This window comes from Coffea arabica, chromosome 11c, assembly GCF_036785885.1.
Source record: "Coffea arabica cultivar ET-39 chromosome 11c, Coffea Arabica ET-39 HiFi, whole genome shotgun sequence".
Taxonomy (NCBI): Eukaryota; Viridiplantae; Streptophyta; class Magnoliopsida; order Gentianales; family Rubiaceae; genus Coffea; species Coffea arabica.
The window spans coordinates 28,492,925-28,509,821 of record NC_092330.1 but is presented as its reverse complement, the minus strand read 5'-3'; positions in this window follow the sequence as shown (position 1 = coordinate 28,509,821).

Below are 16,897 nucleotides of genomic sequence, written 5' to 3'. Positions count from 1 at the left end.
ACATCCTTCAAGTAACATAAATTATTATCTTGGAAATATATTAGAGGCTTGTACATTCAAAGCTTTCCTTCATTTGTAGTAAAAAGAGGTATGCTAACTTACTTTTTGACCAAGTAATCTGGAGTTTTATGTCATATGCAAAAAAGCTTGTAATGTTTGAAGTGCAGCTCTTGAAGGTTTATGACTTAAAGAGTTAAATTTGGTTTTACTCTCTCTCAACTTTTGGACTAAGAATTTTGATTCCATACTTGGCCTCTAATGGTTGTCGTCACTTTATTTCTTATTTAGGGGCCAATATTTTAGGTTCTAAGTGTTGATTTGTGATGTTTCTTAGTAATTTCAACTTACAAATTAAATGGGTCAATCGAATTAAAACACGACAATACATGTTAATGAACAGGTTATGATACAAAACTGGCATGAAAGATAACAATGTCATGCATTGTTTTAAACTCATTTAACATAAACATGATTACAATAGAACACGAAACAACACGACAGGTTGACAACCCTAGGTACTTGATATGAGGGATAAGTGGCATATGGATAAACAGAAACTTACATTTATGTAAACCTACATGTTTTCCACTACAATATTATGAAAATTTACCTTATCGAACAAGTAAATAATTTATCTGATCAAAATTTACCTACATGGTTTTAGAGCCCAATAGTGATCCACATATTCCATTAAATAATGAAGATAATTATCTTTTTGATGAAAAATATGATGCAAACCCAGTCCCTGTTAGATATTTTGATAGTATAATAGAATTTGATGATTCGAATTGGCACTATCCTTCTCCTTAAAATGGAAGAATGTTTAATATGTGATGTTATGATATTTCTTATTAAAGAATATGACTCTCAATTACAGGAATTAAAAGAAAGAATTTTATTATGAAAGCAGATGGATACATGTAACTTTAAATAATTGTCACCCTGCTACTTGTCATAATAGATATAAAGAATTAAGAGAATTAGAAAATGAAAGATATTTATTAAACAATAAGTATTCACAAATAAACAAAGAATTTATAGACCACTATAGAAATGATCATTTAGATAAACAATGAATAAGCCAGAAAGGATAACATATTACCAAGAATGTCAAAAATATATTAGTAGAGATTTGGCAATAAAAACCAAAATAAATAAAGTAATGAATCTTATAAATAAAAACCCTTTGAAGAAATTATAATAGAAGCATTAAATATATTGTTAGAGATAGAAAATCAAAATTTGGAAAAAGTTGTACGAGAAAGAATTTTACATTTAATAAGAACATATACCTGAGTTCGGAACAATACTATTAGAACCTAGAAATTTAAAAATAGAACAATTGGATTGAAGTTAGCAACTTCAATAAATAAGTTAACATATGAAGATGCAAAAGAATTTTTAGAAAAATCCCCTTGTAAATAATGTATCACGATATTGGAAAACACTCCCTGATGAAACAAAAATGGTAATTTATGGAAATGATCAAGATACAAATGGTATGATAACTAGAGCACGTGAATTAATTTTCCTTGAATTTGTAGATGAAGGAAGTTATTTTAAAGATATCAATTCAGTTAAAAAATATACAGATGCTTTACATAAGTTAACACTATGTGATATGTGTGATATAGATAAGTATATCTGTATCTTTCAAAATTATTATTATAGAATAGATGCGAAGAAAAGGGAAATATATTTAGAGCTGTTTTTCTCAAAAATACCAATCCCTTGGGGTAAAAATTTAAGAGAAGAATATAATCTAGGTACTAAAGATACATTGGGAAAGAGAATATTTTATACATTAGAAAAATTAAGTAAATGGTGTGAATAAACAATCTTTATAGAAAAACTTGAAAATTAAAAAATCAATTAGGATTATGTTGTAATAAAATAAGTATGCCTACTCAAATAGGATGCAACACTCCTTATTATTATTATTATTAAATGAAAAATAGATATAAGAAGTGTAAATACTTTAAAAGAAGATATATGACAATATTATTTTTGTAAAGACAAAGCATATTTAGCAAATCAATACCTAAAAAATTTAATAAAAAGAGATTTGAATTAGATGATGATATTGAAGAACTAATTAATGTTAATGAATTAATAAAAGTTAATAAATTTACAGAAATAGAAGAAATTTCCTCAGATAAAAGTATCTTTATCTGTACAGACACAGAATATGAAATAAGCGATAAAGATGAATAAGATAGAAGAAGAGAAAAATAATTCTTTTGAAATAATAGATATTCATTCAAAAAAGTCAAAAGATACTTATAGATAGAAAATATTAGTAAAAATTCAGAAAAGTAATTTTTCAATAAACTCTTCGAATGGATTCAAGTACTTGCACTAGAAAAGATAAAATTGTATTTAAGAAAACACCATATGTTTTATGAAATAAAGCTCAAAGAAAAAGTGCTAGAATATTGCCTTACTACTAATAAAATAATTATTTCATTAATATCTAAAAAAAGATATTATCATAAATTAGAAAAAAATACTAGAAAAAATAAGAAACTCTATAGGATGGATTCATATAGATTCTATCCAAATGATTAATATGTCCATATTTAGAGAAGGACTAAATACTCTTGTAGTTGATAACAAGATAAAAAATAGGAAAGAAACTACCCTTGGTTTTCTTAGAGGAAATTTTAAATATCAAAAGCTAATTTTTAATATATATCCAAAAAATTCCTTATAATATACATGATAAAGATTTTGATAAAACACTTTTCTTAATACAAGATTTCAAAAGAAAGGATTTCTTTTTCAATGAAAATAGACTATATTCTATTATATATATGATTTTTTATGCCTTAGTAAATACTCATCATAGTGAAAACTTTTCAAATGTTGAATTCCTAGATCTCTCTAAATTAATCCTCCAGAAATTATTAACATAGAATTGGATGAGGAATTCGATTTAGATATAAGCCAAAAACCTCTACTAGATAAGCCAAGTATATTTTTACCAAAATTATCAAATATAGAAGTAGTTCTCATCATTTTTCAAATATGAATATAGACCAAAAAATAACAAGACGTTATAAAATAGAAGTTATATATTGGAATGGAAAAAAACATGAAAAATTGTAATATTTTCACAAATAAAGGTACTAATGGAAATTATATATCTCACTGATTCGTTGAACACTTATCTATTTATCAATTACAAGATCCTTATCAATATACTAATTTTAATGGAGAAACCCATTTAAATAAGAGAGGCTATAGAAATAGAAATAGAATTAACCGGTAATTGAATTCCTATTCAACTTCTAGTTGAAAATGAAGGATTCAATGAGACTTTTGAAATAATGTTAGGAACTAATTTCTTAGAAACAATATCTCCTTATTCTATAAATACTAATGGTATTCTTCTTACATATAATGTTAAAAAGATATATGTCGAACGAAAATAATGAGTCAACATAGTATTTATATGTCTATTGGAATAATTTATAAAGATTACAAAATTGAATATTTTGCAACATATATTGCTAGTGGGTCAGGAACATATTTATGTAATCTAACAAATTTTCCACCACAACATCATGAAAATTTATTTGATCGAACATGATCGATATCTCTAATAACCCTATTACTTTAAATTCTAGAACAGATAAATCACAAATATTACTTAGTTCATTCCTTATTAAATGTCCTACATTTTACTTCTTTGATACATAACTCAATATACTCTTAGAAAATAATTTTCTTCAATTATTTCATAAAGTTTTATTTTTGATACTTTACAATCTCAAATACATTTTAAAAATTCTTGTGGCCATTGGATCATAGTTTCCCGCCTTAAACATGCATATACTTCAAAAAATTCCTATTACCTTTCATCCTCGTGCAAGTTTGTGTGGTGATATTGAATATACAGAACACCCAAAAATTCTTAAAAGAAGTCCTATGTTAAAATTTGAAAGATAACTACATTTAAAACAACTACAATTAAAAAACATAGCTACTACCCTAGAAGACATAAAAGAAAAGTTCCAATTAAGTGACACAGAAAATCCGCTTAAATTTTGGGATAGAAACCAAGATTATGCTGATATAAAACTAAAAGATGAAAATAAATAATTAGAATTAAGCCTAGAGATATAATCTAATTGATTAAGATGAATTCAAAAAATAAATTAAAGAATTGTTAGAAATACCTTTAGTAAGAGAAAGTAATTCTCCCCATTCTTCACCCAAATTTATGGTAACAAATCATGCTAAAATAATAAGAAATGAATCTAGAATGATTGTTAATTATAAACAATTAAATAACAAAATTATATTTGATGGATACTTTTTACCACATAAAGAAACTCTCATAAATATGAGTAAAAGAAAGAAAATATTATAAATTTGATTGTAAAAGTGGGTTTTGGCAAATAAAAATACATCCTGATATTATTAAATATACAACATTTAATATTGCTCAAGGATAATATGAATGGTTAGTTATGCCATTTGGATTAAAAAAATGCCCCCAAATATATCAACAAAAAACGGATAAAATCTTTAAGAATTATCATTTCTTATATGTATAATATGTTGATGATATCTTAATAGCATCAAATTCAATAGAAGAATATTTAGAATATTTAAATATATTTTCTCATCTTTGTCTAAAACATATAATCGGATTATTAGAGAAGAAAGCAAAAATAAGATTAAAAAAATTGAATTTTTAGGTCTAGAAACTAGAGGTGGGCACGGGTTGGGTACTCACTTTGAACGTAATTTGGCTGACCCTACCCTAACTTATTGGATCAGCATCCTTTTGACCCTAATCCGCTTCACTTGTCTCCGGATACCCGAAAAAAGAGACAGGTCATAGGGTACCCACTTCTAAATGTCACTTCTCTAGAAACAAATTTAATTGTGACCAACAGACTAACATTATGAGATCAATTTTGACTGTACACATACTTAGACCATGCCAATGACATTAATATTATCAAATTCATCAAAAATATTTCTATTAGATTCAAGGCTTCAACATCTTTATAACAAACACTTATCAAAAACAGGAACAAACTTGCACCTTGGTTTTCCTTCATGTGCTTCCACATCAACTTCACTACATCAACTCGAGACAGTAGGTATGGAATGTTAACATGTTTAATGTCTAAGGAAAAAACCTGAATCACTTGGAAATAAGTTCAACTTAGAATTTTTTTTCACTTAAGGACTTGAGTTCTTGTATAAAATCCTAGTCTGACAACAAATGGCTTAACTTTGTCTCCTGCGTAAAAGAACTATCCAAAGACCAGCCCCATGCACTCGTAAACCCATCTTTGTACTGGACAACTAAAGATTTCAAAAAAAAAAAAAAAAGAATCCTTGATGCTAACAATCCACAAAATTTTTGCAAGAAAGAGATAAAAGAATACTCACCACTATAAAATAGTTGAGGTCCAGGTAAGACCACCAAATCTATATAGTTATAGTGTTTCGAAAGATAATTTAACAAAATCAATATGTAATAAAAGCAATAACAATCTAGTTAAATATTCTCAATGGCACTAGGCATATGGAAAAAAAACAAAGAACAGAAATTAGATATCAATAGCAAATAGTAAAACTTTATGTAAAGACACAGTAAAGTGTGAAAAGATAAGATTTCATATGAATCATACCCCAAGCTTATAAGAACCGAATGTGAAAATCAATGCATTCATTTCTTCAAAAAAGAATTTGATAGACCCAAAGTAAGCAAAGCTATTTCCACCACCATTCCACAAAAGAATTCAATAGACCCAAATAAGCAAAGCTAGTTCTCTATTGGCTTTTGTCACTAGTAGCTTCATTGGATTGTGTGAGTTCTGCACATTGCAACTTCATCTTTTTGTCACCTAGCAAAGATGCGATTCCCCCCTATTTTCTCTAATTTAATCCATTAAAAAACCCATATCTCCTGTCAAGAATCTGGGCATCACCGATTCATCGAAAATACATAATCATAAATAAAGAATTTAGGGTCTACTTGCTAGGTAGATGATCACCTACTTTGAGGTTGGTTTTGAGTGTGTAGAAAACTTGATTGAAGGTTCGACATTCTGTAGTTTCTACTTGAGGCTTGAGGTGAGAATTGAAGAGAAGGAGATGAGATATTTGAGTGTCAGCTGAAGAGTACAGAGACAAACTTTTGGAAAGTGAAAGTCGATGAATTTAGGCTTTGGGGTTAATAACTTAAGGAAATTATAAAATTGCTCCTATATTTTTTAATATTTATATAATATATCCAGATCGGGTACCTGCGGATTTTTATTCTTATGACCCATATCCGTATCAGAATTTTACGGGTACCTGACCCTCATCTACTTCGCTAATAGAAATCAGATTGAATATCCTAATTTTTGTGTGGGTCGGATCAGATTGCTCAGATTTTTGGGTTGACGGATTCTTGCCCCACCCCTACTAGAAATAAATGGTGAATGAATAAAAATGCAATCACATATTTTAGAAAAAATGCAAGCATTTCTTGATAAATTAGAAGATAAAAAATAAATGTAAAGATTTTTAAAACCATTAAATTATGCCTGAGATTTTATCTGTAACTTAGCAAACAAAAGAAAAAAACTACAAAAATTGCTAAAGAAAAATAATAAACATAAGTTCTCTGAAAATCATATTGCTCTAATAAAGACAATAAAAAAGTAATGTAAAAATTTACCATTTTTAACCTTACAATCTGATGAAGATAATCTCATATTAGAAACTGATACTTTCGAAGAAATATGGAGTGTGGTTCTAAAAATGAAAAATAATCTATTATGTAGATATGCATTAGGAATGTTTTCAAAAATAGAAAAAAGATACCACGTATACAAAAAAGAATTGATTGTGATAATAAAAGGATGTCATAAATTTTACTACCTTTTACTATCTAAGAAATTTAAATTATGAATGGATAATTCTTAAGTAAGAGCGTTTATTAAAAATAATATTAAACCTTGGCTTCAAAATAAAAGATTAATTAGATGGCAAATGGCATTATTTGAATTCATAATTGAAATTGAACTAATAAAATCTAACGAAAATTATGTTGTAGATTTTCTCACTAAAGATGGAAGGCGTAATGAATAAGCAAGCTATACTCCTGGATAAATCTTGGAGTTATCTGATCAAATTTCTCAACTACAAATGTCATTCAATGACGTAATGAATATTGTGAATTATCAAGATATGAATAAAGAAGTTTATAAACTTCTTATCAAGCATGCCAAACAAGACCAGAATACAATCAGCCTTTTCAATAAGGTTGAATCATTATTATATGGCCTATTCAAAAAGGATAAAATAGAAAATCTTCCCTCTTCACCTGGACAAGAAGATTGTCAACAGATTGAGAGATCTAAAATAAATTCTCTCAATGATGGAATATCTTTGAGACCAAATTTTAACCGAAAACAGGCATCTTAAAGGATACCCATATTTGATAATATAAATGATGAGCATCTGCTTGTCTCTGAATACAATTCTCTTATGAGAAAATAATATAGTTTCTAAAATACGAAAATCTATTATCTGGATTTCACAGGAATCTATCTCCGGATGAATTGCGTGCAGGGATGTGATAGCATTTTCATTCAAAAATGATATAATTTTGGAGTAATCAACTACTTTTAATTTTCCTGAAATTTCCAAACTCCCTAAGTAGATTCAAGATGGGATAAAGCATATTTATCAAAATAATCCAGCAATAAAGTTTGTAACCTCTATAAATAGGGAGATGGCTTGTGAAGAAGGGCTTTGAACCCACAAAGAAGCCAATTTGTTTTGAAATATTTCTCTCATGTATAGTTAAGAAGAGAGAAAAAGAGTGGTGTGCACTATCCTATCTTGTATTACAATTTTCTCATTAATAAAAGAAGAAAGTTTGTTCATAACTTTCAATCCTTTACATCTGAATACGCTTAGAGATAGGAAAGGAAACTAAATTGTGCGGCTAAACTCTGAAATGGCTCTTAAATGAAGTCACCCTAGTGATTGGAGATTGCAATGCCCAAATAAGAAGTCTTCGAGGAGGTAGCTGGAGTTTTGTCGGTCAAAAATCAAATATAAGGTATGGAAGCGTGATGGAACCTTTTTTTTCGCGAATAAGAAATTGTTAGTCTAGATATGGTATGCACTCTTTCCTCTTGAAAATTTTATGAAAGATATGTCAAACTTATGTTGTACTTTATCAATAAATATAACACATCTTGAATACACTTTAAAAATAAAAATAAACTTTACATTTTTTTTTGGCAAACCACATACACGGGAGAGGGATGCCAGCCCTGTTTTATTTGATACCAAAGAACTAAAAAAGTGGAGGGGGATCGAACCAACACCTCCAATACATGGCCAAATCAAAACAAGGATCCTTGCATATCTAATCTAACTAGCGCTCTACATTTTCTGAGCAAGTCCGCTTGAGACATAAAAAATTGTTGGAGATCCTTCCCTAAAGAGGCAAGTGAGTCAGCTGCCGTATTTACCTCCCTAAACACGTGAACTGCACAAGTTGACAGTTATTGTAGAAGGTTATGGATACGCTGAAGAACCAAACATAAAGGCTAAGGCGCCGAAGAAGATGAATTGATGAGGTGTGCCAGAATTCAAGAATCCACCTCCATCGATGAGATGTGAAAGCCACGGGTCGAGTATTGAGTCAAGCCAAATAATAATGCATTTGCCTCTGCCTACAACACATTCAAATCTCTAAATTCCTTGTAAAACATGAAGACAACCTCCCCGTGATGGCCCCACACTAAACCAGCTCCCGTTGCCAATTCGTCTCTAAAACTTGCATCCGTGTTCAACTTGAACCCAACGGATGGCGGAGTCCAATAAATAGGGAGAATCCTTGTAGGCTTAGGAGGATTAACTCTAAACCAAACTGCTATTGCTGAACTTTCATTGCCTTTCAACTGAGCAGTGTTGATAGCAGTAGACGAACCCAATAGAACTAGAAAGCAATCAATTTTGAAGATGATTTGCGCTGGAGAGAAAGTAATACCATAGAACTTACTCTCATTCCTGGCACACTAGAGGAACCATAGAATGATCAGTGGAACTACACACCTAATATGATCTACCCTCCCTGAACCTTCAAACAAATACCAAGTCATCAAGATAGTAGATAGACACGTCGACGAAGTTTCCAGCAACCCAACAATTCTACCATAGTTTTCCCAAACTTGCCGAGCACCTTGGCTGTAAAAAAAATATACCTTATGGTTTCATCTGCCGAGCAACAAACACATCGTGAGGCAATAGCAAAGCCCTTATGCATCAATACATCATCTATTGGCAAACATTTGTTTAAGATTCTTCATGATAAAAAGCCATCTTCCTAGGAACAAGCAGGGACCAAATAATACGAGACACCAAAGATCTCATCTTCCTCTTCCTTAGGGAGTTGTAAGCTGATGAATTTGTGAAGTTGCCTGAAGAGGACAGATTCCATACCGCAACATCCCCTTCTATCGGATTGAAAGCCAACTGGCAGATCAATCCTACTAGAAAGTCTAGAACAGCCAAGGATAATTTATCCCTATTCCAGGAGTCTTGCAAGAAAAACTCACCCACCAACTCAAAGGGTGGACTATCTTTCCTGCATACCAAATACAAAGGTTCATCCATCACCCATTTATCCCATCAGAAGTCAACCATTCCGTAACCGAACTGCTAGAAGATGTGCTCCTCTGCCTTATCCTGAACACGGAGTAGCCACCTTCAAGTGGGAGATCCGACCCTAGAAAAGTTCTCCATTGGGTGAGAGTACGTAATATACTTCTGATACATGAACGATGTCTAAAAGGAATCATTGCACCTCAGTTTCCATCATAACTTCATACTAAACGAGTCCACTACGTTAGTAAAAGATCTAAAATCCAAACCTCCTTCATGAACCGAAAAGCACAGATCATCCCAGGACTTCTAGTGCATCCGTGTATCACCCCATTTATCCCACAAAAACCTTATTGAATAACCTGCCCATTTGTTGGACAATTGACTTTGGAGGCTGTATCACTTGGAATAGGTATACATGGATCGAGTTCAACACATGCTTTATTAAAATCAATTTACCACTAGTCGACAAAAAATAATTATTCCAGACCATTATCCATGCTTGTATTTTCCCTAAAATCCCGTCGAATGTAGCCCGCTTATGCCGACCCTTGGACAAAGACATGCCAAGATATTTAAATGGAAGCTACTTCTATTGAAATCCTATGACGTCGACCACCAACCTAATCTTGGCTAGAGATACTTTGTTCGAACATAAGAAAGAGCTCTCCCCCATATTGATTTTTTGTCCTGCTACCACTTGATAGTGATCCAATATTTTCTTAATCCCCACTACTGACCTTCTAGACAAGCATGTGAAAATTATTGTATCATTTGCGAAGGATAGATACGATATCGCCCCGCTTGAAGAATTGTATGCAAATCTGGGACTATTCTGCACCCATATTTGCAATCCCTTGCCTAAATATTCCGCTACCATGGCAAATAGAGCAGGAGATAAAGGATCTCCCTGTTTAACACCTCTAAACGACTTAAAGAAATCACTAGTCACGCCATTGATAACCACTGAAAACAAATTATTAGAGAAAGTTCTAAATACCAAGTCAATAAATACAGTAGAAAAACTGAATTCCCTCAACATGTGCATGAGAAAGGTCCAATCAACTCTATCTTAGGCTTTCTCCATGTCTAGTTTTAAGGTAAGATTGGGCTCTTTCAATTTTTTGTCAATTTCCAACACTAGTTCCTGAGCTATTAGAATGTTTTTAGATATATTGCGGACCGAAATATACCCCGTTTGATAAGGCACAATTAACGATAGAAACACTACATTAATATGGTTAGCCAAGATTTTAGATAAATCTTTAAGTTAACATTACACAAACTGATAGGATGGGAATCTCTCTAATGAGTCGCCCCTTGTTTCTTAGGAATTAAAACTATCGCCGTGTTGGTGAAACCTCTGGGCTATGCTACACCTTGGAAAAATTCCTAAATAGCCTGACATAAATCGTCTTTAATGATATTCCAACAGCTTTGATAAAACAACGATGAAAAATCGTCAGGCCCAACAGCAGTATTCTTATCAATCTGAAAAACTGCATTCTTAATTTCTTGTTCCAATGGACAAACCTCTAGGGATGCCATAGAAGTTGGAGGGATTTTAGGGAAGTTGTAGTTGTGGTATCCATGACGTTGATCTGCTGGGTCGTAGCCAAAAAAAGTAGTGAAGTATTTTACTCTCGAGCGCGAAATCTCTGCTGGATTTTCCAACCACGCACCATCCTCACCTCGAATTGTAGCAATGAAATTTTTGCTTCTCTTTGCCTTCACTGTAGCATGGGAAAAAAGCTGTATTTGCATCCCCGACTTGAATCCATTTGATTGAGAACTTTTGTCTCCAAAATTCTGTTTTAATAGCCAATTGCCTCGCATGTCTTGCGGTGGCTTCGCTCAGGTTAAGTCGCACTTTAACTACCCATGCATATCAAATGCATTTTGGCATTCTATCATCTCGGCCTCCGCCCTTTTCACCGCAGTCCCCACTTCACCGAAAATTCTGGCATTCCATTCCCGCAGAACCTTTCATAACCTCATTAGTTTCCTAAAAAATCCTTGCATTCCCACCGCCTGAATCGGTTGAGCCCAGAACTCATGAACCACATTTAAAAAGTCATGGTGCTTTACGTAAACATTTAGAAACTGAAAATATCCCTCTTGCTCGTGCATCCACTGCGCATTTCACTAATAACGGGCAATGGTCAGAACGACCACAACCCAAATAAGATACATGAGAAGAGCCAAAGAATTGCATCCATTGCAGGTTAACTAATACTAGGTCCAGCCTTTGCCACAAATGCCCATTGGTCCATGTATATGATAAGCCATCGAAGTCTAAAGAGTCTACCCCCATCTAGAAAATAGCCTCCCTAAACTTGTCCATCTCCCCAACTCTTGGAGCGGCACCTCCTTTACGTTCGTCAGCCAAAGCTACAACATTGAAATCCCCGACGATTGCCCATGGTTGGGTTATCGAACCTACTAGCATCTCCAGTGCAGCCCACAAGAGGCGTCTGGCCACTTGAGAGTGCTTAGCGTAGACTATGCACAATCAAATGTTTGTCCCCGAAGAAAAAGTGACCGATACATAAAACAATTGATTCACTAATGGTACGAAAGAACATGCAAGTTCATTGTTCCAAAAATCCAAATTTTATCATCAATGAATGACCCAGCTGAATCAAAACCCAACCTAATTCTAATGATATCAAGTTGTTGATTAGATGTTATTGGTTCGATAAGAACCAGAAAGCCAATATCATAATCATGGTATATACTTTTGAAGTAACTGAAGGAATCACTCCTGGAAATCCCACGAATGTTCCAAACCAGATAAATGAGTGGTGTACACATTAATTATCCATAGAAAATGCAGTTGTTGCATCACTCACCTGTGCTATAGTAGCCTTAGGATTCTTCCATAGCCTCCTTTTCATTTTCTTCTTTATCACTTGCATAAGCTCCTGCTGTACCTTCTCAGTGTCTACTTATGCCCCCTGACTTGACACTTGCACACCTATCATTATAGATATTTCTTTTAGTTGGACCATCCTTCATCCATTTCTCTAGTCGCTTCTGAAACATTAGCAAATCTATCAAATCAACTGATCTCCTACTTTTGTTATCAAACGATTTACTTCTAACGCTTGAGCTGTTGAACAATATCCTTGAGCACTCCTTCCGCCTCCGCAAAAAACCCAGACCATATAGGCTGGTGAAGCTCCATGGACTCTAGCAATAAGCCGTTTCCCAAGTCAGAGGTTTGAGCCGTGCTGTCCTTAACTGGAGCTAAAATCACCTCAGCCCTTTTTCCCTCATTTTGCGAGGAATCTATACCTTGTTACTGTCGAGATATACTGGCCAGGCTATCCCCCAGCATCAAAGGGTCAAAACGATTAGCTTTGCACACCATTGCAGCATCATCTAGCATATGGTTATGTGACAAGACAGCAACCTCATCATCTCTCTTAATGCCATCGGTATTCTCACCACCACATTCTGTTAAAGTTTGCAACCTCGGGTCCTTTCCCATATTTGTGACCCATCCTTGATGTGCTTTGGGAATACAAGCTTGCTAAATCTTATTTTTCTTAATCATATCTTGTCTCTTGCCCGTGTCTTTGGCCCTAGAAGAAGGACACAACTCTAAATTTTTGTTGAAGCACAACTCCTCAGAATGTCCTAATCTTTAGCAAAACTTACAGTAATGCGGCCATGTTTCATATTCAACTTTTTGTTAGAACCCATAATTCTCGTCCCCAATCCAGATAGGAGACTTAGGCTGAGCCGCCACATTCAACTCCATGAGTACCCTTGTAACCGACGGCCTTTTCAGCTGAGTAGTAGCTTCATCTACCTATAAAGGTGGCCAATCAAATTGCTTAGGTTGTACAAATATTCCTTGTCAAAAAAAGGTAGAGGAAAGTCGGGAAATGTCACCCAAATAGGAGTGAGAGATGATTCCTGATTTGGACGTAAATCAATTATCCACTTTGACAGAGTCATTGGCTTATTCATGAGATACCACACGTGCTTGCACCATAATCTTGTGAAGTCCTTTTCCATCATCGGCCTGATAAGAATATGTCTGTCATTCAATAAGTCGACTAGACAGTCTCCTTTTAGCCCTAACACAGTCACAAACTTATGTATCATGGCCATAGAAGGCCTCCCTATCGAGAACTTCTCCACTAGTGCATTCTAGAAAGGTTTCGCAATCAGTTGCAGTTCTTGTCTGGAGATCATAAACACTGATTCCCCCTTGAAAGTTGATAACTTGCCATACTGCGATCCTGGTGGAGCTGAAGTTGAACCAGCTAGAATCGAAACAAAGGATTTAGTCCCATGAAAGTCCAGAGGCCGTGGGTTTCCCCCAAAATTTTAAGGAATGGCCATGGCCAATGAGAAACCCTAGGAGGATGCCGTATATGTCCTTTAAGACAATTAAATTCCAAAATAAACTTTACATCAAGAATTATAAATATAAATATCTTATTAGCCAATTCAAACTTAAATTTTGACTTAAATTTGGCAGTGAAATGGTATACTATTTTGTCCTGGAAATATATGTGGCCTCCAAACCTTCACTTTTTATTTCATCTTTTCAAACATCACACATGCTTGTTAGGGAGGAAAAAACCTGAGAGAGCTCATTAGAGAGACCTAATATGTATGTTAGCGATATAACATTGACCCAAAAATTTAAGTTATTAGATCTTAGGTCTTTACGTATAGATGAACCACTCTTTCTCCATCTTTTGAACCAATGTGGAATGCAATCCCCTACTCATGAACCTAACAATCTTCCCCTTCATGAATTGCCTTTCATATTGAATTCTTTATAGGCTCTTCTTTGAGTCCATTGTAATATTCAATACAAGTCCATCTTAACACCTAATGCTACTTCTTCTCTCAATTATGGATTCACTCTTCTTCAACATCCAAATCAGAGGCTCTTTGGTCTAACGCTAACCAGGCATCCTACCAAAGCTCTAGTGCACCTAGTTGAATACCAACCAAACTCCTCAACACTTCAGTCCACCATCAAGAAGAGAATTTCATAGGCCCAACTCCGAGAACAATCCACTTGCCAATGAGTAGGGCAAATTTCTTAGTTTAATATTAAAAATATGTTTATCTGTCGAGTGTGGATTTTCTGACTTGGCTTTTGTATCCATGGTTGCCACACAGGTCAAGTGTAGTAAATAGACACGTTTGTTTTTTTTTTTTTTTAATTTTTTAGTGATACAATGTTGCTGCACTAGGTGCATGGCAACTAAGACCAAATATGCAAATAAATTTTAATGGGACAAATTTGAAAAAAAAAAACTCTGTTACTACACATGCTTCATGTAGCAACAGAGTGTAGATAAAAAAGACGCTCTGTTGTCACACATGCTTGGTGCGGCAACCGAGATTATAAAAAAGAAACATATCTCTTGTGCAGCAACAGATGTCCATTAAAAAATTTCTTTTCTAGTTTAGTTAAAATGCAAATGTGTTTTTTTTAAAAATGTTACATGCAGCGAAATACCACACAGAACTGTATTGCCAATTAACCGATGTCGTAACTGAAGAAAAGATACTAAAAAAAAATCGTGTACGTTTCCAACATCTTAAAAAAAATATTGTGCTAACTGACTAATCAGTCACAAAAGATGTAACTCAATTCAATTATTCTGTGTTTGTTTGGATTGTTGCCACGTGAACCCTTAGAAAGCACATGATTGAGCCATGTGTAAAGTAGGTGAGAGGTAACTTGTATTTGAATTTTAATATTCAATTAAAAGGTCACGTGTTTCAGAAGTTTTTATGTTATAGAGGCCCAGATGCTATGTGACGGCCCCACCTCCCCCTAAGGCGAACCAGAGGGTTCGGCGGACCGCCTGCCCAACTCTCGCCGGGACTCAGTCGCTCACTACAGTTCTCAACCCAATTACAATATAAATCTCAAAATTACATCAAATTCTCCAATGATTACATATTACAAATGCAGCGGAAACTGATTCCAATCGTGGAACGTATACTTACATCCATATCAATTTCAAATATTTACACAAGACCAACTCATACATAAAATAGATCCAAACTTAAACTGTACACGATATAAGCCATCTAGTCACGTGAATAAGCACTCCAAGCTTTTCTTCACCTTGAGCCCTGTGGGGGGGGAAATAAAATAGTTTTTGGGGTGAGCTAGAAGCTCAGCGAGTAACCAGAAAATCAGTAATCAAATTGGTTTAACAATATTTCTTTTCAATGATGTCATAAATCAAATGATAAGTCCAGAAACGATTACATCATTTGCAAAACATTAAATATGGAGTATCAATAATTCAAGAAACATGTACAATGGAAAGCGATAGTAACATTCATGAAAGGATACATTCATTCTCCTGACATTTCCTCGCTCATTTGATCATTCATTTCATTTCATTCACCCCGTCCCTGGCTTTTGGTCAGGCTCCACCAACCTACATAGGTAATATTCGAGTATACCAAACGTTCACCCAAGTTCCTAATCGCCTGACCGAGTCCGCTTCTGGCTCAAGACGACCGGTAACAAGGGGCAATGGCCAGTTCAGCCCAAAAGGCTTACATTCATGCGCAAGTAACATTTCAATCGAAAATTTCACATTTATCGAGGTCGAGTGCGATAAAGTACACACTCGCCTCGAAAACTCGTTTTGGAAATCATTATAAGCGCTTAACACGTTATCAACCAAAATACAAGTCATGAAGTCAAGAAATATAGCAAACAAGGCACACTCACATGCCAGCACGCATGATATGCAAGAAAATATTTCAAAAGTAACTTTGGAAACAGTTCAAAAGTAAATAATGTAAGAAACGGTTCATAAATAACTTTAGAAGTAGTTTGAGGTCACTCACCTCCACGGCTCAGAAATCATCCATCACATAACATTGCCTTGCTCAAATCCAAGTCTTAGATCACAAACTCAATGCAAACAAGTCCTTTAAAACTTCGGATAGCACTTCCCCTAAATTTGCTTACTTTCCCAGCCATCATGGCTTCATTATTTCTTCAGCCAGTCCCAAAGTCACACAAATAAGTTCATCTAATATCCATTCAGCAAGCTCCAAGTAGTACTAGTACAAGTCAAGCTAGGAAAAAGTCCGGAAATGAAGGTTAAGCTCAAAACCAGAAAAATAGTTTTGACGTCATTTTGCGGTAACGGTGTCAATTTCACTATGATTATCGGATGGGGGTGTAAGACCCACCGTTTCGAAGCTATGAAACAGGGCTACAACAATGTAGAAGGCCACTCAATCCAAATCC